Source organism: Heterocephalus glaber, unplaced genomic scaffold, assembly GCF_053883595.1.
Source record: "Heterocephalus glaber isolate CG9 unplaced genomic scaffold, H.glaber_assembly_v1.0 deba00001497, whole genome shotgun sequence".
NCBI classification, from domain to species: domain Eukaryota; kingdom Metazoa; phylum Chordata; class Mammalia; order Rodentia; family Bathyergidae; genus Heterocephalus; species Heterocephalus glaber.
The window spans coordinates 66,005,824-66,016,852 of record NW_028258320.1 but is presented as its reverse complement, the minus strand read 5'-3'; positions in this window follow the sequence as shown (position 1 = coordinate 66,016,852).

Below are 11,029 nucleotides of genomic sequence, written 5' to 3'. Positions count from 1 at the left end.
TCCCTAGTTCAGTTATCCCAGCAGAAACAGAAGTATCCCCTTTAACTTCACACCCCTCCAGTCCCTATTTGCCTTCCACTTGTGTAATAAATATCTAATATATTTGCTTCTTTCTACCCCTATTGCCAATACTGTTGTTCAAGTTACCACAATTTCTTGTCTGAACAATTACACCAACATCTTTACTCATCCCTCTTCCACCAGTCTTTGCTTGTCTTCAATTCTTTCTCCCCTCATTATGAAATGCAAAATTATTTACCACTGTCTTGGTTGAAACATTTCAGCAGTTCCCCAGTGCCCTGGGGATAAAGTCAAATATTGCCTGCCACATACTGATCCAGCCTTTCTTTCCAACATCTTTCTCCACCTTTCTCTTCTGCCCTCGTTCCCTGGATAATTCCCTCCCATACTTCAGGTCTATGCATAGCTATAGCTTCTATCCACCTGGAAGCCCTCCCTGTTCCCTTACAGCTCTGAGTTCAATGACTACATGAACTGTGACTCAGCTACCCTTGTATGAAAAGCATTCTGTAGTCACATTTTTCTCCTTGAAATGTTATTCTATGGTTTCTAACTTTGATCATGTAAGTGGGGAAGGGTAAAAAGCCTCTCCTATATGTTTTCCCTTGTAAGTATTCTCAATTTTCTACTTGTAAACTAGCAATATCTTTTTTTGTCCTCATGAGGCTATAGTTTGATGTTGATCTCCATCCAAATCACATCAACCCTGTGAGCCTTCTTGATTTCCAGTCTCATGTATATATATATATATTCTCTTCAGGAATTCCTGCTGCTCACCTTGGATCTATCTTTGACCCCCCCCCCCAATTCTATGAATATTTTTGCTATATATTCAGGATATATAATTTAAATTCATCTTATATGTATTTTATAGATCTCATTTTAGAATCTTAATTCTGATTTTTATTACTTATGATGATCAGGTAATGCTGTTTTCTTTTTTATTGTTTTTCTCTTCCTTTCCTCCTTTTCTTCTTTCTTTTTTCTTTTTCTTTCTTTCTTCCTTTCTTTCACCTTCATTCACTCTCTTTTTCTGTCCTCTTTCTTATTTTCCCTCCCTTCCTCCCTCCCCTCCCATATCAGAAAGTATTTTTAACAACTGTCCACCTTCAGTTATCTCTTTGAATATAAGTTCCAGCCATGCTAAGAAATATTCTGGGTTCTGTGATGGACTTTCATTTCAGATGTCTTTTTGTCATGACTCACACCTTATTTTTAAAGGTACTTTCAATTCTGTATGTTCCTGCACTAAAAAAATTGCTCTTCTAATGACTGCTAAAACTTCTGAAAGGAGCCTATATTCCAGATAATGTTAAATATTTGCTGGGGAATGTAAAAGAAGGAAGTCCGTGTTATTCTTATGGGAATCATGACTCCAGTTGCCTCCCTCTACAGGAGACTTTTTAAAGGAATTGTTAGGAGTTAACACACAAGGTGGCTGTGGAGGTGGACTGATGCAGGGGTGGGTTGGGAGGCTTTGCAGTAAACTGTAGAAAACCAGGCTCATGCTAGGATAGCAGTGAGAATGTGACATTCATGGGAAAAGCCTGCTCATGAGCTATGTTCTCATTGGCTTCATTCAAGCCAGATGTTCTGCAGCATGAACTACATCAATGGATTATTTTGTCATTTAACTCATTTGACATTGTACAAATTCAAAATGCTAACAGCTATCACTTTTCTTGGGCAATATAATGACCATCAATATTGTTTCCAAGCAATGTTGATGTAAGGAGAGCACATTTCCCTAAAGGAAATCTGTAAGAGCTGCCCTTTCATCTGCTTTCTCCGTCATCTAGGCAGCACAGCTCAGCACGACAATCTGACCAGGCCTTGAGCTGCAAAAATGTAAGGCAGCTACATTTTCCTGCCTGTTGGATCTGTTGTGAGCCCAGAGCTCACCCTTCATTCCTATGTAATTGTTAAAAAGTAAACTACAGCAATAGAGTTAATTCTTCCCCTCACATTGCCCCGACATTACCAACATCATTACTGGAGTACTGGGTCTCTTGAGATGTGTTCTGGAACTATCTTGCAAAGAGGAGTTAAAGGCCTGCCTGCGCTGAAGAGTGATGAAAATGTAAATTTCAATAATCTTACAAGTGAAGTAGATGTATTTCACCAGGGCCAGACTAATTTAACAGCTACATTTCCATTGCTGTGTTCTTAAGTAAAAACAGACCCATGGACTGACCAGTCAAGGAGGCAGAAGTGAATCTCAAAGTGCATACAGTGTGCAGAGGCCCTGGCCAGTGAAAAGACTGGAGCTGGGACCCTGAAAGGTATCTGAGGACACAGAGCACAAGAGAGGAGGCTTTACGTGCTGCAAGTATCAATATAAATATTGTGTCGTTTTGGAATACTTACAGCAATATATCGGGTCTGTTTTGAGGTAACTGGCAGGAAAGGGCCCAAGATATTCATCTTTAGATGGAGTTGGGAATCATGCATACACCATTCTTGCCCAACTCTACCAATTCAACAAGTGACCATAAATTCCAAAGCTGTGACCTCTAATTGTTGCTCAGCAACTTGCTCCTGCCATAGCCCTTAAAAAGCCACATAATCCTCTCACTTCCTCCATTTTTTAAAAGCCTTGCTTTAAAAAGCCCATCAAAGTCTCACTCTATAAATATCTTTGTGGGCCTTCATTGTGCTGTAGATGCTGAGGCAGGCAGGCATGAAGGGCCCTGTGGCTGCCCTTTGGGAATTCCAGAGTAGGTGCCAAAATGGTTCCATGAATCAATAAGGCAGCTGATGGATCCATGGGAAATTGTATAAAACCCAGCCAATGGAAAAGTCAGGTATTGAATAGGAGACAAAAAGAACAACTGTGTTAGAGGAGCAACATTTGTACCCTTGGTAACTGCAAAAGGCCCCTTCCCTCTCTGGTCCCACGATGCACGCTCATTTGTCTGTTAGCACTGACAGTTTTGTAATACAATCTTTACTTCTAGGTCATCTCTGTAGCTCACTGTGGACTCTTCAAAGTCAGATGCCCTGTCTTTTTCATTTTTTTGCAGTAGCTGGCATATAATTTGTTCATGAAATAAATGGATGAACTACATTTTGTCATCAAAGTGGAAAGACAGCTACCATGTTCATGAATAGGGGAGAGCCTGGCTTCGTGCTCCTGCACCAATAAAAACTATTTGTGACAGCAGCACCTGCTGGAGAAGGTTTTGATAGGCATAGGTGGAGAAAGTTCCTGGTGGAGCAGCACTCAGAAAAGAGCTTACATTTAAAAATTTTTGTAACTTCTCCAAACTTCAGTTGCAACTGGGAATCTTGTATTTCTGTTCACTAATCTGGCAACCCTATTGTAACGGAACAACAAGGATGAAAATAAGAGTGGACAAGGCTAGTGAAGGGGATTGTAGAAAGTTAAATCCCATAAGGCTTCACCAATTGGCAATTTTATTCAAACACATTATTATTATTTGATGGTCAGGAAGCCTCTCAAAAGGCAAGAATGGATTTAGTGAGAAAGATTATGAGGTGATGGCTCATGTTGTTGGGTTTTCCCCTTCCTGAGACTTTCACAAAGTGTCAAGTGTCACCTGAATTTATAAACATACCACATGTGGCTCTGATAGGTCTGACCCTGCCTGGCCCCCATGCCAATTCTACTTCCCAGAGGCTCAGGGGCAAGAAAACACTCCATCTTTCCTGTAAGACACAAAGGACTAAATGAATTTTCTACATGGTGGTGGGTGGCCCTAGGGGACATTTGTTGAAAAATCCCTACTTAACACACATTACACAGAAGTTTGCTTTTCTTACATAACAAGACATTTGTACATAAGAAACTGTGGGCATGTGTTAGGTTGCTTAGCAGTGCCAAAGCAACATGCCTAAAATGCTCAGCTTCTCCTTCATGGTTACAAGATGGCTGCTGCAACATTAGCTACCATATTCCTTTACAAGGAAAAAAGAAAGAGAAGAGGGTAGGGCTATTCAACTACTTCTGATCCTATTCTTCTTTCCTTCAGGAAACAGATAACTTCCTGAAGCTCCCTCCCTGCTGGAGACTTTTGATTGTGGTTCATAAAAGACATAGTGGGAAGAAGGAGGTGGGGATATTTTTAGGTGGCCAAGAAACACTTGAAAAGAACCCTGCCTGGCCTCTGAAAGCACCCAAGCTCTGAGATCTAACACACCTTGGTTCAAGGGCAGGTGTATCCCTCATTGAGCAAGGCATTTAGCCTTTCTGAGCACTTATTGCCTAATTTACCAAGTGGAAATAATAATAGTGACCTCTGCGTGTGTGTGTGTGTGTGTGTGTCAGAGTGAGGACAGAGATATGTGACATGCTATGGCTTGAATGTGGCTTGTCCCCACTGAAGACTCAGGTGGAAGTTTAATCCCAACTGTCAGGTATTAAGAGGACATAAACTTAACCAACTACAGTATTTAGAAGTGGGCTTTTGGAAGGTGATTGGGATTAGATAACCTCATCAGATTAAATCCCCAAGACTGAACTCCAGTGGCTTCATAACAGTGGCGAGAGGGAGACAGAGCAGAAGACACGCAGAAACACATGTTCTCCCTGTCTCATGCCACATGCCACCTCAGAACACTGCCATCATCAGATGCAGCCTCCCAAATTTGGTCCTTCAGAGCTACAAACCAAAATAAACCATCTTTCTTTTTAACTCACCTAGTCTGTGGTATTGTATTACTGCCCACACAGAAGCAGGTATAAAATGATAAGAACAGATTATATGGAGATTCCACACATGGGTTTTCCCCTATTTGGACAAAATATGGATTCTTTCAGGTACATATTTTCAAAAACTAAGCTTCAAATCATGTGCCTGTTAACTCTACAATGTATTTGCAATTCAATAGAGCTATTATAGAATGATTGTAACAATGACTTGGTTGCTGGATTAACCTTGATATTGCACTGCATAGTCGTGTTATTAGCAGAAATCAAAAAATATTACAAAAATACTTCTATAGAGACAGATTTGGGACACTGCTCTGCATTTTGAAGTTATAATTTCTTTCTTTAAATATATAAAATTAACTTTTGACTCAAACAATGTTTGATTCTAGGTGAAACAATTAAGTGCCATTTTAAAAGCCTTAACTTTAAGACATTTTATATTCAGATTCCTGTTGAAAGGTGACTATAGAACTCACAGAGATCAAAATGATTTCAAGGGCCAAAGAGTAGAAGAACACACAGACTTGCCATGAAGATCATCTATAAAATTGTCCCAGAGGACTGTTGGCATTCACTTCACTTGACAACCAGAGCCCCATGAAGTCTTCATAAGGATGAAAGAGAATCATATATGTTATTGCAATATTTAGACATTAGAGGAATTAGGATAAACTATTACAAACACACAGATGTTTAAAATTTACCAGAATGAACACACATGCCAGAACTTGAGAAAATGAAAGAAGCAATAGCGTCAGAATTCTTAATTATTTGTGAAAACATCTATATACATGCCAGCTTAACACACATGATGCAGATAGCAATGACTTGTCCAAGGAAATATTAAAACCCATTAGGATTGCACGTGCATAATCTGATTCCACAAGTCAGTATATTTTTCTAGAAAACATGATATCTTTTCTGCATTGTGTGAGATGAAGGTTAGATTACATTTCTTGCCTGTTCAATAATTCCCACATCATAAATTCTGATGAAATTATATCAATATATAAAGCAAATGGTTGTCTGACCCACCATCATTTTCTAGTTCTCAGAAAGAGAGAGGCTGACACATAGGCAAATCCCCAGCTGCTTGGAGCACTGCTATGACAGCCTGCCTTTGCCTAGGAACTGTGATTAACTATCTTGACCAGGAGCAGCTGCTAGAGTTTGTGGTTTCTGCTCTGAATATTAAACTTGGGCATACAAGAGTCCTTATTGTGGGGAGCACTTGGAAATGGTAATACAAAATTGCTTTGTATTTGCGGGATTTGATTGCTTTAGATGATACAGGCCTAGCTGGTGGGCCTCTCTCGCTGCTTGTATTTCCAGATTATAAATCATTCCCTTGACAGGGTATCTGCCACAACCAGGTCTCAGTTTCTGTGGTATCATTTTTTATATTACAACTGGCAACTGCTCTTCTGGGCTGTTCCTATAAATGACACATTTTGCATAATTTATGAGAATGGGGTCAAAATCAAAGTTAATAAAGGCCTCCCCTACTTTTCTTATGCATGCCAAGGCATCTAAGGTATTCAGCTTTTAAGGTACTGGATCATACATAGCAATGTCAGATTTTTCTATGGCAAGGGTAGGCACTGCGTCTACCAATACTGAAATTCAAAATTGCAAGAGCCATCATGAAGCAAAGTTCCTGTCACAATGAATCAATTACTAATATTCAACCTTTAAGAGCAAAATTATCTCCTTAAAATGCATGTCAAGAGACAGAAGCATTTGCTGCTTTCATGCACAGAAGGGGTAGCTGGAAGCAAGAGCTTCATTTTCCTCCCTTGGAAACAAAGGCGTTGCATGAGATGATCAGCAGACTTCCTTCCAGGTCCGATATTTTGGCAGCTATGGAAGTCACTGGTGGAATGAAGGGGCAATGAGCACAGACAATGGCCATGAACATATGCTGTTCCCTTGTTGCAAACCTCAAGTTTCGATTCAGACCTGAGGTTTTTTACTCTGAACTCACTTTCATTCCTGGAGCCCACACATCAGCTACGCAGCAGAACTCATTCCTAACATTAAACATTTGAAGTCTTCTTTGAGCCAAGCCTGAGATGCTCTGGTTTCTGTCTAGGGAGATGTTCATTTGGAAGATCATGCTCAACAAGCACAATGAGATCCAAGCAATAATGTGCAATGCCTCTGAATTATGCCTCTTTGAATCTGTGAGTGAAGGAATCAATAGTGTAAAAGACTATTTAGAAAAGAACTTTGGCCTACAAATACAAAGTTCTCAATCGCTGTCCACCCAGATGCCTGATTTACTCTTGGTCGCCTCAGTTGCTCTCATGGGACTGATGCTCCTCTGGCATCCCCATAGTTGTAACACAAAGCAAGAACTGGCAGTGGCCCAAGGCTCAAAATTACCTGGAAGTGGTTTCCACATTAACAAAGTTAGCATTTCCTAAGCAATTAGTTTCCCCTCCCTGCTCACAAACCCCTCCCCATCCAAAAGAGAATTTATATGTTATTTCGAATATAACCGAAATATAATCATAGTGTAACCACAGAAATCTGGTACAAAACTTCTATTAGAAACCCAAAGAAACTATGCTTGGGCCAAGCTGGTTTATTAAAGTAGCTTCTATCTCCTGGCTTTGTCTGTACACTTCAGAGCTGTAGGGGTAGTAAGTATGTCTTTAGGTGAACTACACATAAGAATTTTTTATTGGTAATTGTTGAATGCTGAAATTGACTTGAATGGGAAGTGGATTTAGCTTAATTATTGGATTTTAAGACTGCGGAGGCTTTGTAGACAATTGCTTCATTTTACAGATGATAAACTGAGGCCCATAAAAGTAAAATGGAAATAGGCCTCAAGGCCTCTTGACTCACATACAATGACTTTCAAGCTTTTTTGATCATGAATCACCATAAGCAATACATTTCCCATCGTCATCCAGTCACTCTCTAGTACATGCAACTGGGTCAGTTTCAGAAAGGGATTCTCATCTTTACTGTACACGATGCAACCTGGTCCTCTCTCCTCTCTTCTATTTCACTCATTTTCTTCACATTTGTCCCAACTACTTAGGGTTCTCACCTCCAGTTAAAAGCACAGTTCTAAAGCACATTTGCTCAAAAAGTGGCTTAGAAACTCACTCCCACTGTACTTCCCTGTCAGAGAGGCAGAGCGCCACAGGGAAGGATCCTATCCAAGCCTAGGATTCTTCTAACCTGCTGCATTTGACAAACACAAAATTGATGCCTGCCAGCAGAAGTGACCAGATTCCCCTAACATTAAATGGCTGGAAACATTTCAAGGACTGGGGGAGGGGAGCAAGTAACACAGAGCCACAAGCAACAACTCTACTAAACAGTGGGTTGTTCAGGCAGTGGGAGCCTGCTACTCTGCAGAGAGGCCTGCATGGGCTCTTGGTCTCATACTAGGGCTCTTTGCTTTGCAATCAATGGCTTTTGTTAATAACTGCTCCATAAAACAGTGAGGTATTTTGACTTACTTGGCTGGCTGCAGTGAACACTCAAATTCATTAGTACAGTTCCACTGGCTGGAGAAAAGGTGACTTTTGCTAAGAAGCTCAGCCAGGCTCACCAACCTATCATAGGCCAAGGAAGAGAAATGTCTTCCAGAATGGCTTTGGGGCATTGCTTGTGCCCTTTCTTATGATACCTTCAGTGATTGGTGCCTTCTGTCTCCCTACTAGCAAAGCACATAGAATCCTAGTTTCAACAGATCCATCATTTAATAGGTGGCAAGTTTTCTTTTCTTGCCAGGGCAAAGAACAGAGCCAACAAATGTGAGCAGCAGTAGAAGACTGCAAGTCCCCCACATGCCAGGAACAGGAAGCAGAGAAGCACTTCTCAGAAGACAGGCGCTCATGTTGGCCAGCTCCTGGCGATAATGCTGTGTGTGCTTCCCATCGGACTGGTGGCCGGCCAGCCACAGGACCACAATTACGAGGAACTCCCTTTGTCCACTGCCTCCATAGGACAAGGCCTGGACCTGCATCCACCAACTCAGAATGCTTGATTCCAACCCTGGGGTTCATTCTTACAGACTGGGCATGGAACAGCTTAGCCTCTTTTTCTGTAAATTCCCATGCCCCCATCCTATGGTTACTCTGAGCCAGCCAAACCTTGTTTCCATTCAAGGCTGGTTTCTGGCAAAAGTCCTATTCTAGGACTCCAGCACTGACAGAGGTTAATGGGTACCATCTAGCCATCCTCTGCAGCATGGGTTTGATCTTCTTGGCTCTGATATTCTTCCTCTTCTTGGCACAAGAAAATTCAGCTTTTGCCCTTTATCCTGTTATCCAAGAGCCTGAATGCCCGAGACAGCCATGGAGGCAGATGCTGCCCCTCCTGAGCCCTTGGCAGAGTGGTAGAATGAGACCCACACAGGCAATGTGCCTTGAGGTCTTCATTTTGCCCAACAGCCAGCTGGCCTGTTGCTGAGACCAAGATCAATCAGAAAAGACACACATGAGGATGTGACTGGTTGTGCCTTGTTTCCTCCTCCCCACAGAAAGCAGAGGAGCAGCTAGGAGCTAGAAGAAGCAGCTGCTTGCTATCAGCAAAGAAAGCTTATTAAATCTGCCCTGAATCCAAAGAATTCTTGACTATCCTGTGTTCCTAATTCCCCAGAGGTCATCAGCCCTCACAGCTCCATGTGACTGTCACTTTGGGGGCAAAAATGCCCAGGTCAACTTGATGTGTGCACATTAGCTTCAAAGGGCCACACTTCCGGAGCAGCCCTGCTTCTAGGGTTGGGTCCTCAGCCTGAGACCTCACAGCAGAGAGTAGAGACAAAAGGGGCTCATAGTGTGCAGTCGTCTTATTCTTGCAAATGCCTCCGGTCACCCACGAAGTCCAGCCTTGCATGAGCTTCGGACCACTGGAACTTGGGACGTCCCTGAGCTCAAGCACCTCCCTCCAGCATAGGATCTAATTGCTGCTTCTTCGACTCAGCACCAGATGAAGCAGTTGCCTAGACTTGGGACCCCAAAATACATATCCTTTAACCCAAGACTCAGTAGAAGCGAGAAGCCAGAAACTGGGCCTGGGAGCTGCTGGGGACACCACGTCAGTCTGGCAAATGTCCATGTATGAGTGGCACACAGAATCACCGCACCAGGCAAACACGAGCCACTCTCAGTGAGAACAACCCTGCCGGCCTCCTCTCTGCTGCTTTTTCTCTCCAAACACAGAGCTCGAATTTGCCTGTTAAATGTGAGTGAGAAGAAGCTCCACTGGCTGGGCTTGTAGACTCTTCCTTCCTGACTTTCACTGGGAAGACAGCTTAAATTTCTGTTTAGAATTCCTGCCTGTTGCCCCACCATGAAGATTCCAGAATAAACACTTCCCATTTCCAACTACATGTAAGTTCCCAAAGTTCCAATGAGTTTAGATGAGGAAATCCTGAAATTGAAACTTTGCTCGTGAAGCCGACGGGGAAGAATGAGGAGCTAAGGGGGCTCCGTGGTGCAGCACAGGGCCTCAGTTTGACCAACTCTGAAATAGGCACTGTAACACCTTGCTCTGTGGAAAGGGTGGAATCAGGTTAATCAATTGGCTTCCTCAGAGCAGAAAATGTGTCATCCTCTTCAAAATCTTAAGATGAAAGGTATGAAATGGTGTCATTGTGTGAGAAATTGCTACATCAAACATGGGATGCCTATAAACCTGTAGCACGCAATTATCACAAAAATAGCACACTATTAAAACTTCTAGGAGAGCTAGGCGTGTTTGACTGTGCGGGAGCAAGAGGCAGGCACAGGGTCTTGCCCCAGACCCCACCTCCCTCCTGCTCTTAAGACCCAGCCACCAACCCTCCCAGAGGTGGCCACAGCAGCTCGTGGTTTCCCTGCTTCTGCCTCCCATCTGCCACCCGCAGTCCACAGGGCAGCCGGAATGCACAGCATGCTGGGCTCACAGCTATCCAGTCACCTTCCACCTCACTCAGATTAAAAGCCCAAGTCCTTTCGGCAGCCCAAGACAACCATTACCTGAGCCTCACCTGACCAGTACCAGAGCGGCCATTACCTGTCACACCTCAGCCTGTGCTCAGGCCCCCTGGTCGCTCAGCCCAGCTCCGCGGACCTTGCTGTGCCTCTCACCACACACCCACAGGCTACTGCCAGGCCCTGCCTCACCCTCACTGTCCCCTCGCTGGGTGCTTTCCCGAATGTGTGCCCAGTCTGCACCTCTCCTCCCGCTCTGGGATTTTCTCAGCCATCATTTTCGAGGTGACACTTTCTCTGGCCATGTGGTTAAAAACCCCAACCCTCACCCCACCCCACACATACTCTGCCTTCTCATTCCCTCAATTTTTGTTCTCCGCAACTCTGGGCCATCTGA